We start from the raw sequence: 27577 nt of genomic DNA on the forward strand, positions 1-27577 counted from the left end.
TCTGTAGATTCAATGCATGCAAGAAGATTAGGCATTTCAAGTTTTTAATTAACGTGATATATAATATATTCTTATGTAATTTAATAGAACTTATATTTACTTCTTATTTTGAGGTTACCTGGAACATATATATGCATAATAGTGAATAACAACTTACTGAACTATTCCACATAAAACACTATGAGATACAAGAAAATATTTGCTACAGTGTTCCTGATCTCCTGTAGGGCGCTAGAAAGTATGTCCAACAGTACTAAAATTCTTGAAGACAAAGCAAACAAAATTACTTATAAAGTTTGCCAATACATACATTCTCTTTCATGGACTGCCACCTTAGGGAGACATTGTTTGCTTTTCCATGAAAATTGTAGCAATTATAAATTGTTAAATATAGTAATTAATATTTATTTACTAAGGTGGTAAGTAAATTAATATTTACTTAATCTTTTCTATCTTTTAAACACTAGCTTTGGGCACTTTTGTACCAGTTCATACTCTTCTTGAATCCATTCTTGAATCCATTCTTTTCTAAGTATTCAGGCACTAAATGCTTAAATAAATTACCTACAGTCTTTCAACTCTTTGAATAGAGCTCTGATTCCATGGTCCTAACTTTTTTCTTTTCACTGTACAGTTACAATTTGGGACTTGGATAAGGACATTAAAATGCACAAAATACTAGCAGGAAACAAAATCAGGGGAAATACACACATGAACACACACTCAAGCACATATTGAATCTGAAATAGTTTGTTATAAAACTATAAAATAACACTACAAAAATAACACTAAAGAAAGAAAGAATTAAAGAACCGTATGGTCACCAAAAACTTCTGTTTATGAATGTCCTGTCCATCTATTAGCTGTGAAAATACAGAATTCCTCAAGTTCAGCAATACAATTTGTTGGTAATCTAAAGAAACTGCCTTTCCAGATTGCTCTTTCAGACACCTTCTTATCGTTGTAAGATTTGTAACATAGGCAGAGACTAACATTCTATTTGCTTTGAAAAGTAAAATATTTCAATTCAGCCATTCACATAACTCTGGCTTCAGCTTCAACCTAAGTCATCTCAGTGGGAATTGGCAGACAAAACAATGTTCATATTTTCAGTTGTCCTATTGTGTCTCTTTTCTCATTCTTGTAGAATTCATCCATCTCATTGTATTGAAATGGGTTTGACTTCCATAATGCATGCATGGATTAACATAATTTTCAGTGGTAATATTGTTGAGTTTTAACAGAGTTAAAAAAAGAAGAAAATAAGCAAATGATATTTACTCATATTCAGATATTGAAGAATAGCAGGGTTCTAATATTGAGGACTGAAAAAAGACCAATGATTTTAATAGAAGGAGACACAAAATCTCACCTCTCCTTTCTGTTTTGCTGCAGAAACCCAGTCCACTTCACTGAATGACAGTGGCAGTTGCTGTGATATCAGCAATTTCTTACTGTGGAGTTCAAAGATCTAAATGATTATGTTAAAGACAATTGCATGTAATCATTTCAAGTATTCTCTTTTAAAGATTTGGGAATAATTGATTTACATTTCAAGAAATATGTAGCTAATATGGAATGCACCTTTTATACTAAAAGTGCACTTTTATGAATATATCAAAATATTCCAAAGAACATATCAAATGTTTTTTTCATTCAGTTTCAGTTTTGGTTCAGTCGCTCAGTTGTGTCAGACTCTTTGTAACCCCATGGACTGCAGCACACCATGCCTCCCTGTCCATCACCAACTCCCAGAGCTTACTTACTCAAACTCATGTCCATTGAGTCGGTGATGCCATCCAACCACCTCGTCCTCTGTCGTCCCCTTCTCCTCCTGCCTTCAATCTTTTCCAGCATCAGGGTCTTTTCCCATGACTCAGTTCTTCCATCAGGTGGCCAAAGTATTGGAGTTTCAGCTTCAACATCAGTCCTTCCAATGAACACCCGGGACTGATCTCCTTTAGGATGGACTGGCTGGATCTCCTTGCAGTCCAAGGGACTCTCAAGAGTCTTCTCCAACACCACAGTTCAGAAGCATCAATTCTTCAGTGCTCAGCTTTCTTCACAGGCCAACTCTCATGTCCATAACTGACTACTGGAAAAACCATAGCCTTGACTAGACAGACCTTTGTTGGCAAAGTAATGTCTCTGCTTTTTAATATGCTGTCTAGGTTGGTCATAACTTTCCTTCCAAGGAGTAAGCATCTTTTAATTTCATGGCTGTAGTCACCATCTGCAGTGATTTTGTACTTCTGCTAATAATTATTTAAGATGCTTTTCAATAGCAGCTGCTATTTACCCAAAGATAACCCTGTCAAGCATATGACTGCTGCAAAATCTACTCTAAGCACATTCTTTCTTCTAAAAATGGAAAATTGAACATAAATACTAATGTCAATAAACCCTTTAAGGAAATTTAAACAGTAAAATTAAACATTACATTAATACACAGAAAGGTTGGTGGAGATAGATTTATGTGCAGAATGTAGACAAAAACATCACATTAGAGCAATTAGACTTAAGAGGAATTAGACATTAGACATTAGAGGATTAGAGGAAATATAGGAGCCTTAATGAATTTATTGCACTTCTATGTGTCCAAAAAATTCTTCATGATATATGAACATGCTCAAAATAGACAATTACATGATAAGTTATTATGTATTTATTGCCTTTAATCATATGTAAATTCATGAAAAAAAAAGATTGATGTCAAACTCAGTCTATTTCTACCATCGGTATTCATATATACATGAACCATTTAATAAAAAGTTACATGTAGACAGATATATTATTAAGAGACATTTTCAGTATAACTTTCATGCCTTTTTAGAAATTTGAAGTACATTTTTATTGTTTAGATCAGGTCTGTACTAAAGTAATTGAAGTCTTAACTCAATCTTGAAGAAATCTTTTAAAACATATAGACTTATGGCCTAAAGAATTAAAAATAGAGTTCAATATGCATATGTGATTTTATGGATAAAAATTATTACATGATGATTAACAGAAGGCTTTCCAGTTTAAAATTTAAAATAAAATTAGGGTATATGAATTAAGAAGAAAAGCTGACACAGTCAAAATTTTGACTGTCAAAGATGAGTTTATTTATGTATTTTTTTCTTCATAGATATGTGTGAGTTATCAAATTGCTTTGGTATTTAGATTCCAGTGGGTGTATTTCAAAGAGTAAAGTATATTTTTATTTAAATATAGATATTTAATACAATATAATGGAGATTATATTTGTTGTTTATTCTAAGACTATTAAGAAGCCTATTGTATAAAAATGTAGATATCATCATAATACATGTGATTGTTCATCAAGGACAAGAACTGTTGTCTTTTCACCTGTCTAGCACAAGCAAACTGTTAAGTACAAAGACATCAAAATATGCCATGATTGATTAAATTAATATTAGTAATTAAATAACTAAATTAACCAGTTAGATTTTGTTATCTCACCATGTTTGTGAATTTCCACTTGAAATAATATCCTTGCCTTTAGGATAGCTTATTAATAAATATGCTGACATATGCTAATATATAATATTATAATAATATATATTATGCCAACATAATTTGTGAATTAAACCCAGAAAAATAGAAACAGGCATAATTTCTACAAAAGGCTATGTGATACCATTGAGAAACATTTGAAATGTATGAAACTATAGAGAGGATATATAAAATAAGTTTTAAAATAAAGTAATATACAAAATAACAACATCACGATGTGCTCCTCAGTTTTTTTCAATACTATTTGAAGCAGTTATCTCAATTCTTGTGAATAATATGCTTAGATACCTCTTTCTCATTTTAAGTATCCACTTGAACTTCCCTCCTTGAAACCTCTTGTATATATTCTAGACTCATACAAAAGTAGTTGATGTCTGCATATTGTTATTGGTAGAATATGGAATTTTTTTAATATCCCAGATATTTTACAATTATACCTAAAGGGACAGTCTGCTTGCATTCATATATTTCAAAGAATTTGATATAATTCCACACTTACATACTAAAACTTAGTCTTGTATTTAATGGATGCTGTATTTATGCCATATAATTTGGAAAAATTTCAGATATTATTCATTTTTTGCTATTCATGCCGTAGATTACTTCAACCTCCTATTTTCTAGAAGTACAAATAAGGCTAAGTTAATTTTATTCTCTCAGAAAATGCATCATCTTTTTATAAAATTAATTTTAATTATAAATTAAATTACTTCAATTTTGCTAGACTACATTATTCCCTATTCACCTTCATGGAAAAAGTAATTTGAATACTTTTATATAATAAATGTTTATATAGATCATGTAACAGATAAAACATGGATGATGAAACATTTCAAGATGAATAGAAACCACAGAAATCATATATTTTCAGAGAAAATGACAAATGCAGTGAACTCAAATTAAAATCGAAGAAAACAGTAGTATTAAATTTGCAGTAATTTAAAGAAACACAAGTTTAAAAATGTCAGATTCTTGGTATATTAGTACCCATTTTATTTTACTGCTTCAGAGAAAATTAACTGCTCTGAATGAACACATAGAACAACCAAGGGCACACAATATGTTGCTTTGTACACTAGCAATTTTATTCTTAATTTTCCAAAATAGCCCTCCCATCGATACTTTGATTGTCCTAGAGAATATTAAGCTATGGGTTCATCCAGTGCTCTTCAAAAGAAAAAAATATATGAAACAAAAAACAAACAAACATCAGAGAAATTGCACTATCGAATTAGAAGAACAAGGGTTGTTTATTCATTTCACTCTCCTATTCTAGAGGAGACAAGTGGTTTGTTTCTGTCCCCAGAGAAGGCTCTTGGTATGAGATTTGAAATGTCAAGTATAATTAAGACAAAGTCTTCTTTTTAGCCCCACAAAAGAACTGCATCTTTCAAAATAACTGTCTCTTGAAGTTAAAGAACACAAACAATCCATCTTAGTTGAAACAGCTCACTGTGCTAGATCAGTTGTCAGCTTCAGCGTGGCTTCAGGTTGGTGTGACATCCAGTCTCCCATCACTGCCCAGCGTGGCTGTTCCAACCCGTGATACAATCACAGCACATTTATGAAGTTCTGACTACCCAATCCAAGAGAACCCGGGTGCCAGCTGCCATAAGATGCAAACGATATGAGTCTGTTTGTGACAGAATCAACTCAAATTAAAATAGCACATTCAGGAGTAGTTGCGATGAAATATGTAAGAAAAAAAAGGAAGACTTAAACACAGTTAAGCATTTCACTGAAATTTATGACTTCCCTGTCATGACACATGCTATATTTTAGATGTGTGAGAGTTCATTTCTTCAGAGAACAGCCATGCAGCACTTTTATATAGAAAACATACAATTCTTTGTGATCTCATGGGTGGCTTCTCCTAACAGCATGTATATTAACGTAACACAAAAATATATGTAAGCCTTATTGTAGGAGATTTTTTTCAAGGCATACACTTATACTCAGTGCCTGACAGGGTGCAAATATGTTATCAGAAAAGTTTTTAAAATTTTATTAAAATTTCCTCTGCAGCTTTTTTTTTTTTTCAGATAGGAAACAAACCAAGAGTTTTTATGAATAAATAAATTTTCATTATTTTTTCTTGTGAACAGGTAAGGAGAAACTCCAGCATGCTCTTGGATTCAGGAATAACTGTCTCCAGGCAAATACACCACCAACAGATTGTATAATCTCAGCACATGGTAAGCAACTTCATCATCATAATTATGACTATTAGGTACTGTGGTATTTATGATTAAAGCCAGGTTTCATTCAATGTAATTCCTATCTACTTTTGTCAAATGGCTTTTCTTGAAGGTAATTTTGAAACTTGGAAGGACATTTTGTTGACGACAGGTATACAAGTGGCCTTATTTCAGCTTCGTCTGTGGTTTTGAGAACTCTCTGAGCCTTTTCTCATACTCGTGATTCCGCTCTACATGGCATTCTCTCATTTTCTCTTCCTGGGCGGACTTATCTCTTCTTAAAGACTGAAGTCAATTGTGACCTCATTAGGTAGAGTATTCCCTAATACTTTAAGACACTGAATAGCACCCTTTTCTTTGTTTTTAAGACATACTGCTGTTGTATTTGTTCTAGTCCTTATTCCATTGATTATGTAAGTTAAATATGTACCTATACTCTGAGATAATTGTCAGGTTTTCTAGGACAGAGGATATATCTTATTAATCTTTAAATCGCTAGTTCCTAATAATAAGTAATAATTGATCAAACATCTGACATGAATTTAATTGAATTTAAGTACCATGCTCACTATTATAGTAAGTCCGTATTAGCATAAATATAAAAATTGAAGAAGATCATACATATTGCCTTTATGACCTGGTTAATAGGTCCTCAAAACTCGTGTCCACGACTCATGGGGAAACAATGCGAGCAGGACAGATTAGGTGATAGGGGCAGAAATAATGCCAAGAATATTAATGATTTGGGAGAACTATATTTTATGAAAAACTCAATATATTCTAAATCTGAGCCTCTTCTTGAAAGAGCAATGTATAGAAAGATTTCTTCTTACAACTCCCCAAAATTCATCAGGCTTCTTGTAATAATTTTGAGCTTCTTAGACAATTTGAAGGCATGCAAATAATCCCCAAAAGCACTGAAGAGAAAAAGGGACTTCTCCATTTTTTTTTAACAGAAAATTTGAGTCTCAAGGAGTCTCACCTCCCCTCCTTACCCATCACTCATCTTCTCAAGTCTGTATCTATAGACATAGTGTTAAATCACTTCAGAACCATAAGGGATAGTACACATTCTAACTGACTCATCTGTTAGTCATTAATTGGGCCATATATATTCCAAAGACTATGTCATTCATTATGTTTTGCCTTATTCCATCTTCATAATAATCTTAGAAAATGTATTTGCAGATGGTAAAATTGAGGCTTATAGGATTTTCTGAAGTCTATGTAACTTGAAAGCTTACCTTCTAAAAGCTCTTCTGTTCTCCTTTCTTAAAGGAAAGCTCTCATTGGCTATCCCACATTAACGATGGCTGTGCTCAAACTGTGTTTTTGCCAGGGTATAAAAAATTTTCCATCTGCTTTCAAAATATATTTATAAGTATAGATTATTTAAAAAGTGGCCACATTTTCCAATGGAAAATATATTGACCTATAATGTAAGGAGGGGGAAACTCAGCTAAAACGAATGTCAGAATATTTCAAAATTAAGGTAACTAATATGCATTAACATATGCCCAGCGAAAGTACTCACCTGATCAGGTATGTATGTTTCCCTTGACCTTGCCTGTGACCATAATTCCATATGACAAGGACCCTGTGAGGAGTCTGGCTCAGGGTCAGTCTCTATGTGTAACTTTTCCAACCTGACCGTTGGCTATGACCGAAGCTTTAGCTGACAGGCCTCATGGAGTCAAGGGCCTTTCCCACACCAGACGCCCGGCACAGCCAGTGTGCTACAGTCTCTGGAGGGTCCAGACCCTCCCAATAGGGGACGCTCTCACACGCATTTACATTCCCAGCCTTGATGCCTTCATGCCTGGTCTCTTTCTCTGAGATCTGGGGCAGAGGTCTTCATCTTTACACTCTGCAGACTCCTGTCTATGGGGAGGAGGAGAAACCCTTACAGAAAGTGTTTGTAACTTTCCCCCACTCTGACCCTATACCCCCCGCTTCTCCACTCTCAGCCCTACCTTCTCCTACACTCCTCCATCTCAGGGTTGTTCAGCTGCAGAACCTTTGGTTCGGGGCTCGCTCAGCAGTGAAATGACCGCCGACACCTGCGCTTCTGCCTGACCCTCCGGTGCGAGCCCTCGCAAGGGAACTGGCTCCCTGTTAGCCTCCTGTTGCTCCTGCTGCAGTCAGGGACTAAAGCTTTAACTCATCCATCGCTGGCATGTTGCTTTAACGGGCCCCTCTGGTGTCTGACAGCCCAGCTCCCACTTTCCTGGCTCAGCTGAACTCCCAACACCACACACTAAAGAGTTCGAGTTTGTTTTCTGATGTTTGACTGCTGACAGCTTTTCAGCATCACTCCTTTCCCTTTTCTGCCTCACATCTGCTCAAGCTGATGAGAAACCCAGATGGCTGCTCACTCAGTGGCAGTGAGAGCTTCAGAGTGCTGAGAGCTTACTCTGTGACAGCCTTCATCCCCATCCCAACCTGACCACAGTTCAAGTCCTTTCCTTGCTTTTTCAAGCCATTTTAGGACTGTCAGAAAAGCTGCATGCTCCAGAAAGTTTCATTTTATAAATGATACCTTTTTTTATAGTCCTTTATGTGTGTGTGATTATCAGTCTTATTAAACCAAATTTTGGGTGGGAGTGTATCCTCTTTTTCAAGAGTGGCTACAATAGACTGTACAAGGAAGAACAAGTGATGAAATGGGTTAATGTAACTAGGATCAGTCTAGAGATTCAGGACCTTCTTCCCAGAGAAGGTTGTGCCGTAGGTTAGACATGAAGAGGAGTGGGATTACCTCGGTGATGAAGCCAGAGTATTCTTGGTGGAGTAAGTACATTTGAAAAAACACAAAGAGAAGAGAGTTCAGTATCCAGAGACATTTGAAGCATACTATAAAAGTGAGACCACAGTGCAGTGGTCAAGAATCCACCTGCCAATGTAGGAGACACAAGAGACAAAGGTTCAGTCCCTGGGTCAGGAAGATACCATGGAGAAGGACATGGCAACCCACTCCAGTATTCTTGCCTGGGAAATCCCACGGGCAGAGGAGACTGGCAGGCTACAGTCCGTGGGGTTGCAGAGAGGCAGACATGACTGGGCATACACATATGCATGAGTATAAACGAAAGACAAAGGAAATTGTTGAATTTTAAGTGTATGACTTTGTTGAGGATAAAAAGACAAAACCCAGAATCCTGGCTTGGATTACTTGCTAATAACTTGGTTCATGTACACAAGATATGACATATCAATAATTTGGATTGTTTGATGTAAAATAATTGTGGAGCATAGAGTCAGTGAGTCTAATATAGAACTGAGTGAATCTGACACTCTGGGGAGATAGCTGGGCTAAAGATGCAAAGGTGTGTGAAATATAAGTTGTAATTTAAGTTGTAAGAAGGAAAGGCTATTCAGAGAGTGAAAATACAGGGGTCTGAGAAAAAAAGATATAAAGAACAATAACAATAAACACACTGAAGTGTCGGCATAGTTAGAAGAGCCTATGAGATTTGAGTTCAGGTGAGCTAAGAGACGTTGCTATGAACGGAATTCATGTGTTGAAGCCCCTACCTGCTATATTACATGTTTGGAAGCAGGGACTTCATGAAGGTCATTAAGGTTAGATGAAGTCCTAAGGGCAAAATTCTAATCATATGGGACTGGTAACCTTATAAGAAGACAAAGCCCATATATACACTATTGATATTATGCATAAACTAGATAACTGAGGAGAACCTCCTGTACAGCACAGGGAATTCAACTCAGTGACCTGTGTGCCTGCTAAGTCGCTTCAGTTGTGTCTGACTCTTTGTGGCTGCGTGGACTGTAGTGCACCAGGCTCCTCTGTCCATGGAATTCTCCAGGCAAGAATAGTGGAGTGGGTTGCCATGCCTTGCTCCAGGGACCCAAAGACCTATGGTGGCCTAAATGGGAAGGAACTTTAAAAAAAAGGGGGGAGGGGGAGGTATGCATATATGTATAACTGATTCACTTTGCTGTACAGTAGAAACTAACTCAACTTTGTAAAGCAACTATATTCCAATAAAAATTCATTTAAATAAATACATTTATTATTGGAAAAAAAGAAGACAAGGCACTAGAGTGCTCTCTGCACAGGCCCCAGGGAAAGGCTGTGCTAGGATTCAGCTGGAAAGCAGGCATGTGTTAGCCAGAGAGACACCATCAGAAACCAAGCTCCTGGCACCTCTATCCCCACCTTCCTGCTTCCAGAACTGAGAGAGACCAAAAAAAAAAAAAAAAATGTCTATTGCTTAAGCCACCAAAACCTGTGATGTCTTATAATGATGGCCCAAGCAGGCTAATTCAGATGTGCTTAGTCTTTAAGAAGAGGCAGGGAGGAACTTGACAAGAAGAACACATACCATGGAAATGTCATGTCAACAAGGAACCAAAATATCGATTTACTTCAGAAAGAAGTATTTCTGTTTACCCTGTAACCTAGGTTGAAGCAGTTATAGGACTTGAGTTGGAAGTGGCAGTCAGATTAGAATGGAAAAAAGAGTGAAGGCAATGTTTATTATGACAGAAAGGAGGATGCACTGGGCTTCCCTGGTGGCTCAGATGGTAAAGTGTCTGCCTGCAATGCGGGAGACCCTGACCTGGGTCAGGAAGATCCCCTAGAGGTGGAAATGGCAACCCACTCCAATACTCTTGCCAGAAAATTCCATGGATGGAGAAGCGTGGTGGGCTATATTCCATGGGGTTGCAAAGAATATGGTTAGAAAGAAAGCTTGAAGTCACAGGAAAGAAAGTTGATGGAAGGCTTTTCTGCTGACTGTGATTGACTGGAGCAGGTTTATGTGCTAATGACAATGAACCCTTATGGCAGAAAGTGAAGAAGAACTAAAGAGCCTCTTGATGAAGGTGAAAGAGGAGAGTGAAAAAGTTGGCTTAAAGCTCAACGTTCAGAAAACTAAGATCATGGCATCTGGTCCCATCACTTCATGGGAAATAGATGGGGAAACAGTGTCAGACTTTATTTTTGGGGGCTCCAGAATCACTTCTGATGGTGACTGCAGCCATGAAATTAAAAGACGCTTACTCCTTGGAAGGAAGGTTATGGCCAACCTAGATAGCATATTTAAAAGCAGAGACATTACTTTGCCAACAAAAGTCCATCTAGTCAAGGCTATGGTTTTTCCAGTGATCATGTATGGATGTGAGAGTTGGACAGTGAAGAAAGCTGAGCACTGAAGAATTGATGCTTTTGAACTGTGGTGTTGGAGAAGACTCTTGAGAGTCCCTTGGACTGCAAGGAAATCCAATCAATCCATCCTAAAAGAGATCAATCCTGGGTGTTCATTGGAAGGTCTGATGTTGAAGCTGAAACTCCAATACTTTGGCCACCTCATGCGAAGGGTTGACTCATTGGAAAAGACCCTAATGCTGGGTAGGATTGGGGGCGGGAGGAGAAGGGGACGACAGAGGATGAGATGGTTGGATGGCATCACCGACTCGATGGACATGGGTTTGGGTAGACTCTGGGTGTTGGTGATGGACAGAGAGGCCTGGCGTGCTGCAATTCATGGGGTCGCAAAGAGTCGGACACGACTGAGCGACTGAACTGAACTGAACTGAGAATGAGCCCTACAGAAAGGAAAATGCTGACAATATATTTCAGAGAATGCCTCATCAACAAAAGTGTGAGAGAATTGATTCTTAGGTAGGTGATAAGGAGTCCAGGGCCCTCAAGGAGGAAGAGGTCCAGGGCTCTCACAGAGGAGAAAAGGGTGAATGGATTATATAACAACAATGTATCTTTCTTGAGGACATGTTTCTTCTTCTTAACAAGAACCTTCTGACTAATCTTATTTTCTTGAGACATATGTTGCAGGAGTGGGTCTGGTAAGACCTTTCTATTGTTAGTTCTAATCTTGTTAATTTAAGATGTATGTGTGGGAATGGGTCTGGTAAAATATGTAAGGCCTGGGTAAGACTAGCAAGGGGGGCACTCTCCATCTGATGTCTATGTCGGAAGCTTTCTCTGTCCCTTTTTATACTTTAATAAAGCTCTGCTATGCAAAAGCTCTTGAGAGAACAAGCCTGGACCCTGGTCCAAAAACTAAATCTTCTTCAGAGAGCATGAATCTGAAATTATTCACCATAAGCTATCAAGAGGCTCCAGTGAAGAATCATTTGCATTGGTTTTATATGGGTCTGGAGATGGACCCACCTTCAGCTCCCGTGATGTGAATCCTGAGAGTATGGATTCTCAAGTGAGATATAAGTGATGTGTAGAGGTCATCTGAAAACTGAGCCCCATTTTTAGCTTTCTTCTGCTTTGTACCTGAAAGTATATACAAAGCTTTCAATTCATTTCTGTTCAGTCACTCAGTCATGTCCGACTCTTTGGGACCCCACGGGCTACAGCACGCCAGGCTTCCCTGTCCATCACCAACTCCTGGAGCTTGCTCAAACTCATGTCCATCGAGTCGGTGGACAAAGTAGTCAATGGAGCCACTTAAATGTCATCATTTTTTCCCATAACTTAAAACTGTTCCAGATAAGAAAAGATATAAATGCAAGTTTTATATCTAAGAAGAAGATTGTCTATTATTGAGCACATTGGAAATAGATGAATCTCAGAGCCTTCAGGTCAAATATTGGGTTGGCCAAAATGTTCGTTTGGTTTTAAGTAAAAATAAAGACATATTTTTGATATTCACCAAGAACTTTGTTGAACAATGAATTCCCTAGTTGAATGAACTTTCTTGCTCAACCAAATAGCTGTTATTTTATTATAGATTACCTCCAAATTTGTTACCTAATGCTACAACCATCATTTATTTTGTACAAAATCTACAAATTGGACAAAGCATGGTAGGGACAACTACTCCTTCCCCAACTGACACTGGATTGGCTCAACTATAAATTGGAAAGTCTATGTTTAAGAAAAATTGTTCACATGACTGACAAGTTGATGTTGATGAAGCCGACAGCTCAGGGGAGAGAGTGGGGCCAGGTCCTTGGATGCCCTCCACACTCAGCTTGGGTAATCTGCATGGTCAGCTGGAGCTCCCTTGGAAGTGGTGCCTAGGATTCAGACTAACCTTCACAAATGACCGAATTGTAATCTGCCAGTTTATTAAGGGCTTCCCTGGTGTCTCAGCTGGTAAAGAATCTGCCTGCAATGAAGAAGATACCAGTTCAGTCTCTGGGTAGGGAAGACCACCAGGAGAGGGAATAGGCTACCACTCCAGTGTTCTTGGGCTTTCCTGGTGTCTCAGATGGTAAAGAATCTGCCTGCAGTGCAGAAGACCTGGGTTCGGTCCCTGGGTTGGGAAGATCCCCTGGAGAAGGGAATGGCTACCTACTCCAGTATTCTTGCCCACAGGATTCCATGGACAGAGGAACCTGGCAGGCTACAGTCCTTGGGGTAGCAAAGAGCCTGATACAACTGAGTGACTTTCACTTATTGACTGTTTGGAGCTTTCCATGTGTTGCTAGTGGTAAAGAACACACCTGCCAGTGCAGGAGATATGAAAGACCCGGGTTCAATCCCTGGGTCAGGAAGACCCCCTGGAGAAGGAAATGACAACCCACTACAGTATTCTTGCCTGGAGATCCCATGGACAGAGGAGCCTGGTGGGGTACGGTCTATAAGGTCACAAAGATCATGACTTAGTAACTGAACAACAACAGTGCCTTGACCCCAAATTAGGTAAAAGATCCACCCTATTATGCACCCTATAGCATTCTAACCGATCACCTAATGCCACTCTTCCAGTAGGAATTTTCTCTGTTTTGAGGCAATAAAAATTGGAAGGGGCCAGCTCTCCCTTGAGCTGGCCTGTTATTCTAGCAGCATTTCCCACTCTAATAAACTTTATTCTCCTCTCTTTCTGCCTCATGTCTGGAAATTCTCTTCCAAGCTGCTCATAGGCCACGACAAAAAGCTAATCAACTATTAAAAAGTTTAACTGGAAAACTACATAATGTCAGATTTTTTAGAATGTGCTGCACGCTATCATACAGATGAAATTAATTTACACTGTGGGTGATGAAAGAGAATTTTCCCTTTACTCTTCTAGGTCTGGGCTGAGACAGCTCTGCCCTCCTTGTAATAAAAGATTAAGAGGAGAAAAAGAAACAGGGGAAGTTTAATAACATGTACACCTCCTGTGTACATGGGAGAGACCAGGATAATAGTTCCTCAAAATGGCCCAAGACACCACCTTCAATGCTGTGTCCAATTAAACAAAAGAAGGTGTTGGGGGATGGGTGAGTCTGCTGTGGAGCCTGCCTGGATGATCACAGTCAACAAAGGTAGGGTTGTTGTGCAAATTCAGGTCATTGTCTTATCCACTGATAAGAGTTTCTAGAGATCAGGTCATCCTTCCCTTCCTGGTAACAAAGAGGGAGGGACCTTTTCAAATGGAGAGTTCCCATACAAATGCAAATGAGTCTTTCTAAAGGGTAACTTCTACTTAAGTTTCAGAGTTTTTCCTGTGTCTGCTGCTTCTTAAAAGTAATCAGCCAGCAATCACCGTTGTGATTACAGGATTGATTTTGAGGTGGCAAATTCTGCCCTCCTTCAGAATATGCACACTATTTCTTCAGTTGCTTTGGTTCAGTTCAGTTCAGTCGCTCAGTCATGCCCCACTCTTTGTGACCCACTCTTTGCAACTGCAGCACACCTAGCTTCCCTGTCCATCACCAACTCTGGAGCTTGTTCAAACTCATATCCATCAAGTCAGTGATGCCATCCAACCATCTCATCCTCTGTTTTCCCCTTCTCCTCCTGCCTTCAATCTTTCCCAGCATCTGGGTCTTTTGCAATAAGTCAGTTCTTCCCATTGGGTAGTCAAATTATTGGAGCTTCAGCTTCAGCATCAGTCCTTCCAATGAATATCCAGGACTGATTTCCTTTAGGATTGACTGGTTTGATCTCCTTGCAGTCCAAGGGACTCTCAAGAGCCTTCTCCAACACCACAGTTAGTCCAGCTCTCACATCCATACATGACTACTGGAAAAAATATAGCTTTGACTATAGGGACCTTTGTAGGCCAAGCAATGTCTCTGCTTTTTAATATGCTGTCTAGTTGGACATAGCTTTTCTTCCAAGGAGTAAGCATCTTTGAATTTCATGTCTGCAGTCACCATGTGCAGTGATTTTGGAGCCCAAGAGAATAAAATCTCATGCTCTCTCTATTGTTTCCCCATCTATTTGCCGTGAAGTGATGGGACCGGATGCCATAATCTTAGTTTTTTGAATGTTGAGTTTTAAGCCAGCTTTTTCACTCTCCTCTTTCACTTGCATCAAGAGGCTCTTTAGTTCTCCTTAGCTTTCTTTAATAAGAGTGTCATCTTCCATGGTGTCATTTACATATCTGAGGTTATTGCTATTTCTCCTGGCAATCTTGATTTCAGTTTGTGTTAGGATCTTGATTCCAGTCAATGGCTTATCTAGGCTTTATTTCTTACAAAAGAGACTTCCTGGGTATGACCTCAGGTGACTTGGGTTCCCAGCAGAAACTGGGCGGGGTCATGGTGGTGAGAGCACCAGAGGCTAGGGACTAGACCAGTGGTCAGTGACAAGCATCTTGTCCCTTTGGCTTTGCAGGAAAAAAAAAAAAATGTCCACAAAGGTGGAAAGTAGTGAAGCAAGTAAAGTAGTTATTAGGAGAAAATGAGTATAATACGTGCAGATAGACACATAGGTGGACTCAGGGTGAGAGAGAGTCGCTGAGCTGCACCTTTCTGGCAGTCTGAATTACTTTTATGGGACATTTCTTCTGGTTTTCCTTTGACGAATCATTATGTTTTGCCTGGTTCACGGTTCACAAGTGGTATATCTCAGGATCCTTCCATGTGTGTGCACGCATCTCTTAGCCAAGATGGATTCTATCACAATGGTGTATGGGTAACTGGGCATTAGTTGGCATCACTCCCCTTTGACCTCCAAGGAGCCTTTCTGCACATGTGTGGTCAGGGAGACCTTCTGACTCTGGGAAGGAGAAATATGTGGTCTGAGCAGGGCCCAGCCTCTTCCATTAATTGTTCTTCTATTCTTGACTTGGAGTTTCTTCAATAGAGAATGAATCTCCATTTGCTTTACCCTGGACGGGGTAACTATCTGCCTCCTGCTGCAAAAAGAGGCCAAGACTCTTTGTACATATTCTTGTAGTTTCCAGTCCTCCATTCAGAGATCCATGGTTGGTATCAGTCAGAAACCACAGCCCTCCCATGCTGTTCTGTGTTATATGGAGAGCAGTGCCCCAAACTCTCCTCTCTTCTGCATTCCCTCAGACATTGGACGCTGCATAAGCTGAAAATCTGCTGGTTGAGAAATGAGCATTGTGGAGGCAGAGCAGGAAATAGCAAGAACTGTGGGAACTTTATAGCATCCTGGAATTACAGAATTGATTACAAGTAAAAGAGGGAAGATTGGAGTGGAGGCTGCTACCATAGTTACAGTTCATACTGGAATTACTCTTTCACTATTTACATATTTAAAATATGTGAAAACTAGACCATGAAGGAAAGACTACATACCTAGGTTGGAGTTACAGTAGCAGAGGTAGTTCTCTAAGTAGGTGGAAGTTTATACAACCTGTGCACATCAAACAATTTAGAATTTTCCAAACTGATAAAGGAATTCAGTCATTCCCCCAAATATATACTAGAGACAAGGCTCCTCTGCCTGTGGCTTTCTCCAGGCAAGAATACTGGAGTGGGTTGTCATTTCCTTCTCCAGGGGTTCTTCCCAACCCAGAGATCAAACCTGGGTCTTTTGCATTGTAGATGGATTCTTTACCATCTCAGCCACCAAGGAAGCTCATAGACAAGACTAACAGATAATAAATCTTTGAGAGAAATCTTAGCTGGCCAAGGTAAAAATTTAAAGAAAAAAAATAAAACAATAGTATTCATTGTTAAATACATGAGAGAACCAGATAGAGAACTATTATATGAATACTCAGAAACAAAATCTGTTTCTAGAAACTATCTCTCTCAGAGTCCGAAAGACAATTTCAATGCATTTGTCAGTTTTATTTATTTTTAATTGGAGGATAATTGCTTTACAATTTTGTGTTGTTTTCTGCCATACATCAACATGAAACAGCCATAGGTATACATATGTCCCCTCCCTCTTGAAACTCTCTTCTACCCCTCACCCCATGCCACCCCTCAAAATTGTCACAGAGCACCTGAGTTGGGCTCTGAGTGCCATACAGCAAATTGCCACTGGCTACCTATTATACATGGACTTCCCTGGTAGCTCAGCCAGTAAAGTATCCTCCTGCAATGCAAGAGATCCCAGTTTGACTCCTGGGTTCAGAAGATGTCCTGGAAAATGGACAGTCTACCCACTCCAGTGTTCTTAGGCTTCCCTGATGGCTCAGACAGTATTGAACCCTCCTGTAAAGCAGGAGACCTGGGTTCGATCCCTGGGTTGGGAAGATCCCCTGGAGGAGGTCATGGCAACCCACTCCAGTGTTCTTGCCTGGAGAATCCCCGTGAACAGAGGAGCCTGATGGGCTACAGTCCATGGGGCCGCAGAGTTGGACATGACTGAGTAACTCAGCACATCTGTTTTGCATATGGTAATATATAGATTTCAAAGCTACCCTCTCAATTTGTCCCACCCTCTCCTTCCTCACCTGTGTCCACAAGTCTGTTATTTGTGTCTGCATCTTCTTTGCTGCCCTGCAGATAGGTTCGTCAGTACCATCTGTCTAGATTCTCTCTCAGTTCAATTCAGTCATTCAGTCGTGTCTGACTCTTTGTGACCCCATAGACTACAACACACCAGGCCTCCCTGTCCATCACCAACTCCCAGAGCAAAAGGGACAATAGCCCAGTTCCTCAAGGCAACTTAATCTTTAACAGTCATGATGTATTGGCTTCAGGGCCTAAATTATCTTGTGGATTTGCCAAATCTCTTGGCTTTGTTTCCACTTCCAAAGGAAGACCACACCACATCTGGGAAGTGGTTTCTCCAATCTAGATTATGAAATCTAAGAGAAATGGGGAACTATCACTGACTCAAAATTCATATGCAATGAGAGTGAAAAATAAACCTTTGGAGATATTTTGGTCATTTAGAGATATTTTGGTTGTGTGTTACTGCAGCAAAGATGACAAGACAGCATAATAAAATACAATGTTCACTTTTAAGAACATTGTTGATTAAATAAAGTATAAAAAAATTTTCCTTGAAGTATTAAGGGAATTCACAAATGAGCTTTTTATTTTGAATTTATAGGCTTCCAGGTAGTCCCAAAATTAACAACAAAAAAAAGGAAGTCTTTGAGATGGTGAGTTTGAACAAAGAGAATATTCCAGACAAATAAAGCCTCAAGTTAGCCTAAATTTGCAATATTTTCATGTGCACATGAAAAATAAGCTTGCTAATGCTGTATGGGTAAAACTACTGGCCAAGCCTTTCATCATGTAATTAACGAATACATTTCTGAAATAATGGTTTGGAAGCCCAGACAATAAACTAATAATGCTGAATAGAGCAGAAATGGAGGGATATGGTAGGTATAAGCAAAAGCAACTAGGTACTAAAGCACTCTTCCTGGAAAATGTTCTGTAATTGCTCAGAGCACTTGTGTATGAACACAAAAAAGCATATTTAATTACAGAATATTTGACTTCCATTTAAGCCCTCTTTTAATTAGAAAATTACTCATTGCTCTTTAAAACTTTTACAGATACACTACATATAAGTTAAATTTTATCTTTATCTGATCTTATTTTTAATCTTTTGTATGTTTTGAAATAATAAGACCCTGTAGCTGTTCTGTCCTTTGAAAATATGAAGCACATATACAAATATCATCAAATGTGATTCCTATTGAACCCTGGAGTAGGAGGATGAACTTACGTTGTTATTTCAGCTTTCCAGAATGAGAAGCTGAATCTCATTAAGGTAACAGCACTTGCCTAAGTTCCTATGACCAACAAGAGTTGCAAATGAAGACACTTACTGTATCTAGACTTCAAGACCAGAGCTTTTCCCTTAGTACTGGTATTCTTTTCTCATACTAAAGTCAAGCTCCTTCTTGGAAGAAAGGTTATTTTTCCTTACTCAGTCTGTCATTACTTTCATTCCTTCCTTCCTATCCATCCCCTTCTTTTTTAACCTCCCTCTCTCCTTTTCTTTCTCCTTTCATCAAAGGATTAGCTTCCAGTATGCCCTAAGCAGGGACTTTCCTGATGGCTCAAGCAGTAAAGAATCTGCCTGCATGCAGGAGACACAGGAGACATGGACTTGATCCCTGGGTCAGGAAGATCCCCTGGAGGAGGGTATGGCAACCCACTTCAGTATTCTTTCCAGGAAAATCCCATAGATGGAGGAGCCTGGCAGGCTACAGTCCATGGGGGTCTCAAAGAGTCGGACATGACTGAAGCAACTGAGCGCATACACACCCATGCCATAGACAATGGGGTGGTTGCTAAAGAAATATGGGTGAATAAAAGCTTCCTTTGTCTTCAGGAATCTTAAAGTCCTAAGAATGGACTTAGAGTAACATCAGTGTCAGACTCTAAGAAACAAGCTTTGGGGGGCAGTTTCAGCTAAACAATAACTTACTAGGATCTTAAAAAGAAATGCTGAAGTTGAAGCTCCAAAACTTTGGCTGCCTGATGGGAAGAACCGACTCATCTTTTCTAAAAAGACCTTGATTCTGGGAAAGACTGAAGGCAGGAGGAGAAGGGGACAACAGAGGATGAGATGGTTGGATGATATCACTAACTTATTGGACCTACATTTGAGCAAGCTCCGGGAGATAGTGACGGACAGGGAAGCCTGGCATACTGCAGTTCATGGGGTCACAAAAAGTTGAACAACAACAACAGAAAGAAATGGAACAAGAATAAATGCAGTGCATGTCAAAAGGGCAGTGGGTGAAAATGTAAGGAGACCCTAAAGATGTGCACATACTGTGGTTTCCAAGTGGCTGTATGCAAATTAAATACTTTAAATCTAAATTGCATTGGAAGAACAGGAATGGCAGGTGGTTGGAATGTAAGCATAAATAGGTTCAGGTTACAATATGTAGATTTTGTTTTGAAGACAATGGGGAACATTTACAAGATTAGATGACTGAAAGATGAATGACGTGTCATTTTTGGAAGGAGTGTAAATTTCTTATAGTTTCTATCTCAGAAATATAATCTCCTTAATCCACAACGGACACAATTTAGCGACTGAACAACAATCCGCAGTGACCCTCCTCTTTTACACGACAACCTCTGCATAACCCAGTTGTGTTGGGTGTTTTTTCTTAGCACAAGGAGGCTTTGTTAATTCATAATAGACATATTTCACACTGAAAATTGTTTACCGGTAAGAAATGAAAAATATCTAAAGTAAAGGCCTAGTCAAAGACACTTTTTGTGACATCCAACAGGCTGAATGTCATCATTTCATCTTAGATTTTATGCACAGTTTATTCTCCTATTTTCCTAGCTGTTTTTCTATCCATCACCTTTTTTTTTTTTTTTTTCAAAATAGATAGCCCCAGCTGAGCCAAACTCCCAAGGTTATTTGAGAAGAGTATTCATCAAGAAACCAAAATATATCCTAAATTTTTAAGTGGTATCTTCTTTGCCTAATGCTTTTGCTCTGCCTCTATCTTAGGGTTTGTTTCGGCTTTGTTTCTTCAGCTTGGAGACAACTGGTATTTCCTGGGGGAAACAGATAGCCATCCATTCATGCTCATTAAATATTAATATTTCTCACTCTAATATTGATATAAACATGCACCATCTCGTGCACCACATGTAAACCTCCACATGGGTACTTGCCACAGAGTGTCAGTTTAAAGGAGGAGGAACAATATATTGTTCTACTGTTTCACCCCAGGGAGGAAAATAGGGTGATGATACAAAATGTTCGGCTTCTGGAGAAAGCAATCTGAAAGCTAGAATGGAGTTTTGGTGAAAGATATTCAGCCAATACAGGGTTACATGCAAACTAATGATGTAATAATTTGATGGATGATGAAATGTATTCTTCCAGGCATCTTAGGTTCCAAAAGAAACAATCATATGAAGAGTATAGTAAAGGACATAAGCAAAAACCCATTTTAAGAAGATCATGATGTGGGCGGGGGGGTGGCTAAAGACCTGAACCATAGTGAATCATATTTTCAAAATATTTGCTTTACATGAGCTGTACAGAGGCATCTCCATAGAGAGATGATACATAATTCTGATAAATAGAAATAAGTACTACATCTGTGGTATGTTAGTAGCAGCATATTCATGCATCACATGCATGAAGACCCTGACATGCTGTATTTAACTGACAGCAAGAACCTGATAAAAGTCTACTCTACAGTATCTCCTCACACAAGTGGTACAGCTCTGTTTTAATTCCAATTCATCACCATAATAGAACCTTCATGACCACCTAGCAACTTTTCAGGGAAGCAGTTTGAAAGACTACAGAGCTCCTAAAACTCATGATTTCTTGACAGAAGAGAGCATTCCTCTAAGAAAACCATTTCCAAATTACTCAATATTCACCAGAAGCCTAGCAGCTGCCACCAGCTCTCTGTGCCTGCTGGCTTGCTGCAGTCAGTGTTGCATGCAGAAATAATAATAGCAAGATATATCTCCTTATAAAACTTGATAGTTTTTTTTCCATAATATTTACTTTTCAAGCCAGTGTAACTGACTGAAAAATTTACTCGCAATTCAGTCACACATTTCTAAGGAATGAAAAATACACTGACTGGCATGACAGGCAATAAATCACAAGCTATAAGAAAATAAATGACACTAAACAAAATACTGTAAAGATGAACTGCAGATCTCTCAGAAATATATAATCGCATTGGTCCACAAAGTTTTTATTCTATACATGAGCAGAGAAGATGCATGTAGAAATAAAACCTAATGGTGACCTTTACATAAATAAAATGCATTCCTCTTTAATGTTTCCTGCATTCAAAAACACCTACAAATCATAAAAGATGCTTGGTAGGTTTTACTTATTCACTTTTGATGTGTTTTGCAACACTGCAGTCCTTCTCACAGCTTAAAAATTCCTACATTTTATACCACTTATGTGCCTGGTCACTCAAATTGACAGACATCTCCCAAAGCAGATTTTTTTTCAATGGCCAGAGTGAGAATGGAAATAAAAATCTATCTACCAGAAGAATTGATTCTTAATGGAAAAAAAAACCTCTCTGCCCTTTGTGCTGTCAGTTGACTGATAAATCATAGATCAAAATCCCACCTATAAAATATTGAAGGAAAACCTCTTCAGGCCCAGACTAGAGCTTTAATGACTTGTGCATACTAAAGACTATTTGAATCGAAGATAAATTCAGAAAGTTATCCCAGGATCCAATTTTCTCCAAGCCAAAGGCCATCTGCTCAGTAGGTCTATAATCTTGATTTTGTGTTTGTGTGTGTGTGTGTGTGTGTGTGTGTGTGTGTGTGTGTGTGTGTGTGTAGAGGAGAAAAAAAAAAAAGAGAGACGTGCTTCACACCATGTCACATTTCAATTTTCCTAGGAAAATATGTATTGGTGTTATATTGAACACATTTGTGTATTTTTCAATAGATAAAACATTAAGGGATTAAATTAATAGATTTTAGAATGTAAACCAAAGGTAAAAGTCATTAGTTTTTTCATAGGTCCTCTGTTTTATAATACTAAGCTTAATAGGCATACCAAAACTATTTCAACATAATGCCCATTAATTTATAAAGAGCTGAAAAATACTGCCAAGTGAGCTCTTTCACATGTATCAGGTTTTCAAAAGACATTCTTCTGGTTTAGGTATATCTATTTCTTCTTTTTTTTTTTTCAATTCTTTTTTTTTTTTCATTTATTCACCAAAAAATTAGCCAAATAGATAAATAGGACCTGATAGACAGCTTGGATCATTTGAAAATCCAAACTCAACGCATAATGTACATCAGACTTAATTTATTCCAAATTGACTACACTGTCTAGTCTCTGAACTCTCATGCATATAACAGCCCCATCCATGTTTAAAATTCCTAGTCTCTTTTCTAAAAGAAGAACCCACTACTCTTCTCAGACTCTGTTACTTTTTCCAAGCTACTTGCTGAAATCAACAGATGGGCTGAGGGAATAAATGGTCACAAATATCATCTCATCCCTGGGGATTAACCTCAGCAGCTTGATATCACACTTCTTCATTTCCTGATTAGCTCTTAAGTCCCTTCAAAAAAATGTTTTATAATATGTTTCAACTCTTCTAATTGACATCAGCAGAAAGATGGGAGCAAATCACCTAACCTAGCATTCTGGGAAGAAAAGCCTTATGTAGCCCCGGGGTGCACACCAGGTTCTCCTCTAGGCTCTGGGACTCCTGCAGGTGGTTCATGTCGACCTCCAATGGTTCCTGTTGTGTTCCCAGCTTTTCCCTAAGTCAGGATGCACCCCTGCCAGGCGCACTAGCCCCAGCGCACACACACACTTCAGCACTAACCAACATGGTGCCAGTTCATACGTACTGGCTTTGCTTCCTCACACTGTTTCTGTCCCCAGTCAGAATTTCCCATTCTTTCTAAAGCCTAGCCATGGATGTGTGTCAATGTGTCTTTACTCAGAGGGTACTGCACGAGTCTACTCAGGCTGCACGGGGACTGAGCTTTGAAATTTGATTTCCACAGTATAAAGTCTGCCTTTTACTGCTTCTACTGTAGAAATGTATTCTGACATTGGATTTAAATTCTTTTGCAGCCCTGCCATAGATCATTTATTTCTCTTAAATTAAATAAATTCTTTTCTTCATGTTCTGTTAAATTTTAATTGGATCCTGCCGAAATTTCAGCTCCATTTGATTTCCTCAGGAGGATCTTAGGGCTCCTATAATAGAGGCTATGCCACCTAGCAGAACGTTAAAAATGACAAATGCATTAAAACTGTCTTCTGGACTCTGAGATACATAATTTCTAGAAATAGTTTTACTTCTGAATTTTCATATAATACTTCTTTATCTGGCTCTGTCTTCTATTTACCAATGGACAGTATTTTTTTATTTTCTTAATTTAAATTTTTATCTTGGCCAGCTAAAAGACAGTATGGTACTGGCACAAAAACAGAAATATAGACCAGTAGAACAAGATAGAAAGCCCAGAGATAAACCCACACACCTATGGACAATTTATATTTGGCAAAGGAGGCACCATGAAGAACATTGTGGAGATTCCTTGAAAAACTAGGAACAAAACTACAATATGATGCAATAACCCCACTATTGGGTATATTGAGAATATACCCTGAGAAAATATAACTGAAAAAGCCACATGTACCACAATATTCATCACCATACTATTTACATTAGGTAGTACATAGAAACAAGCTAGATGTCTATCAACAGATGAATGGATAAAGAAGTTGTGATACATCTATGTAATGGAATATTACTCAACGATAAAGAAGAACCCATCTGAGTCAGTTCTAATGAGGTAGATAAACCTAAAGCATATTATACAAAGTGAATTAAGTCAGAAAGAGAAAAACAAATATTTATATTAATAGTATATATATAGAATCTCTGTCCTTTATTGTGCCCATCTATGCATGAAAAGTTCTTGTAGTATCTCTAATTTTCTTGAAGAGATCTCTAGTCTTTCCATTCTATTGTTTTCTTCTATTTATTTGCATTGATCAGTGAGGAAGGCTTTCTTACCCCACCTTGCTATTCTTTGGAACTCTGCATTCAAATGGGGATATCTTTCCTTTTCTCCTTTGCCTTTCGTTTCTCTTCTTTTCATAGCTGGAAAAGGTCAGTTTTCATTCCAATCCCAAAGAAAGGCAATGCCAAAGAATGCTCAAACTACCACACGATTGCACTCATATCACACACTAGCAAAGTAATGCTCAAAATTCTCCAACCCAGGCTTCAACAGTACATGAACTGTGAACTTCCAGATGTTCAAGCTGGATTTAGAAAAGGTAGAGGAACCAGAGAACAAATTGCCAACATCTGTTGGATCACTGAAAAAGCAAGAGAGTTCCAGAAAAACATCTACTTCTGGTTTATTGACTATGCCAAAGCCTTGGACTGTGTAGATCACAACAAACTGTGGAAAATTCTTCAAGAGATGGGAATACCAGATCACCTAAACTGCCTCCTGAGAAATATGTATTCAGGTCAAGAAGCAACAGTTAAAACTGGACATGGAACAACAGACTGGTTCCAAATCAGGAAAGGAGTATGTCAAGGCTGTGTATTGTCATCCTGGTTATTTAACTTATATGCAGTGTAGATCATGAGAAATGCTAGACTGGATGAAGCAAAAGCTGGAATCAAGATTGCTGGGAGAAATATCAATAACCTCAGATATGCAGATGACACCACCCTTATGGCAGAAAGCGAAGAAGAACTAAAGAATTTTCTTGATGAAAGTGAAAGAGGAGAGTGAAAAAGTTGGCTTAAAACTCAATATTCAGAAAACTAAGATCATGGCATCTGATCCCATCACTTCATGGCAAATAGATGGGGAAACAGTGGAAACAGTGACAGACTTTATTTGCGAGACTTAAAAATCACTGCAGATTGTGACTGCAGCCATGAAATTAAAAGATGCTTGTTCGTTGGAAGAAAAGTTATGACCAACGTAGACAGCTTATTAAAAAGCAGAGACATTACTTTGCCAACAAAGGTCCACCTAGTCAAAGCTATGGTTTTTCCAGTAGTCATGTATGGATGTGAGAGTTGAACTATAAAGAAAGCTGAGCGCCAAAGAATTGATGCTTTTGAACTGCGGTGTTGGAGAAGACTCTTGAGAGTCCCTTGGACTGCAAGGAGATCCAACCAGTCCATCCTAAAGGAAATCAGTCCTGAATATGCATTGGAAGGACTGATGCTGAAGCTGAAGCTCCAATACTTTGTCCACCTGATGCGAAGAAGTGACTCATTTGATGAGACCCTGATGCTGGGAAAGATTGAAGTCAGGAGAAGGGGACGACAGAGGATGAGATGGTTGGATGGCATCACCGACTCAGTGGATGCAAGTTTGAGTAAATGTCAGAAGTTGGTGATGGACAGGGAGGCCTGGTGTGCTTCAGTTCATGGGGTCGCAGAGTCGGACATGACTGAGCAACTGAACTGAACTGATGCCACAGCTAAAACCCTGAGCAGCCAAATAATGCATAAATAAAATAAATCTTAAAAAATAAGGACAAGGCAGAAGAAGGGCACCAGGGGCTGCCTCAGAAAGCTCTGTGAGTGTGTTGGTTTGCACATGGAAATGACTGGAATCAAACAAGTGAAAAGTAATGTTATTAAGAGGGTGCACTGTCGAAAAAACCACCAACATGGATTAAAAGAGACGGTTACTATTTGAGATGTACAACAGCTTTGCATTGATGTGTAATCTCTGGAACTAGTGAGCAAGCTCTTCAAGCACAAAGAAGGTATGTTCCTCAGTGCTCTCTTCAGAGTTAAAAAAGTTTACTCATATAATGAATAAGAATTGTCCAGAAGTAGAGCTGAGGGCCACTAAGAAGGACAGATTGGACTATATCCAGGGAGAAAAATTATAATCAAAAAACATTTTATGCTCCTTGAAAAATCTGGCCAACAGAATTCCAGAATTACTATGGGCTATTGATCCTATACCCCATCACATCCCATTTCTGAATAGTAGTAGTAATTGTGGATCTCTAGCCGTTATTCCACTATTAACCTTGAGTGTGTAGGGATTAGAATACAGAATGAGTAAGTGTGTGTATGTTTGTGTGTTCATGTGCCACCAACTTTTAAAAGCTCCATTTGGACCTGCTATAGAGATTAAATGTGTGTGTGTGCTCAGTAACTCAGTTGAGCTTGACTCTTTGAGACCCCAATGGACTGAAGCCCACCAGGTTACTCTGTCTGTGAGATTTCCCAGCAAGAATACTGGTGTGGGTTGTCATTTCCTTCTCCAGGAGATCTTCCCATCCCAGGGATCAAACCCAAGTCTCCAGCTTGGCAGGCAGATTCTTTACCACTGAGCTACTAGGGAAACCCAATAGAGATTATTAATATCTTCTCAAATATGAATCTGATTGTCATGACTGGATTGTATTTTCGGTGCATCTTCCTTGGGGCAGGGTTGCAATCTCTACTACCTGTAGAAAAGATGTTTGTGATTTGGCTGCTCTGCTGGCTCGGTGATAAAACATCTGCCTGCCAATGCAGGAGATGCAAGAGATGGAGGTTCGATCCCTGGGTTGCAAAGATCCCCTGGTGCAGGAAACAGCAACCTGATCCACATTCTTGCCTGGGAAATCCCATGGACAGAGGAGCCTGGTGGGCTACAGTCCATTGGGCTGCAAAGAGCTGGACATGACTGAGCATACACACACACAGATGTTTGTGACCAAGACTGTGGATATTGTTCTTTGTACTATTGTTTGTTAATTTTCCTCATGCTTTTTAATTATGCATCACCATGTTGCTATATTGGAGAAGGAAATGGCAACCCACTCCAGTACTCTTGCCTGGAAAATCCCATGGACGGAGGAACCTGGTGGGCTGCAGTCCATGGGGTCACTAAGAGTCGGACACGACTGAAGCAACTTAGCAGCAGCAGCAGCAGCAGCATGTTGCTATATAATCACATGCTTTCCTAGGGGAAGGAATAACCTTCTCCACCCATGAACATGTACTTGGCCTCCTGGCTTATTTGGCCCATAAGATAATCCAATGGACATTGGCAATTTGATCTGTTGTTCCTCTGCCTTTACTAAAACCAGCTTGAACATCTGGAAGTTCATGGTTCACGTACTGTTGAAGCCTGGCTTGGAGAATTTTGAGCATTACTTTACTAGCGTGTGAGATGAGTGCAGTTGTGTGGTAGTTTGAGAATTCTTTGGCATTGCCTTTCTTTGGGATTGGAATGAAAACTGAGCTTTTCCAGTCCCGTGGCCACTGTTGAGTTTT

General features: G+C 39.0%; 1 protein-coding gene across 27 annotated transcripts in view; it reads left to right on the top strand.

Annotated features, from left to right (window-relative positions):
- Window positions 1–27577, top strand: part of LOC145518172 (uncharacterized) — a 1384210-nt gene that overhangs the window by 1041581 nt on the left and 315052 nt on the right. For all 27 annotated transcript variants that reach the window (XR_014062696.1, XR_014062714.1, XR_014062686.1 and 24 more), the window contains one exon: window positions 5625–5714. The gene's annotated coding sequence lies outside the window, so the exon portion shown is untranslated. The remainder of the gene's footprint in view (window positions 1–5624; window positions 5715–27577) is intronic.

This window comes from Giraffa tippelskirchi, chromosome 8, assembly GCF_054371585.1.
Source record: "Giraffa tippelskirchi isolate mGirTip1 chromosome 8, T2T-mGirTip1v1.2.pri, whole genome shotgun sequence".
Lineage (NCBI taxonomy): Eukaryota > Metazoa > Chordata > Mammalia > Artiodactyla > Giraffidae > Giraffa > Giraffa tippelskirchi.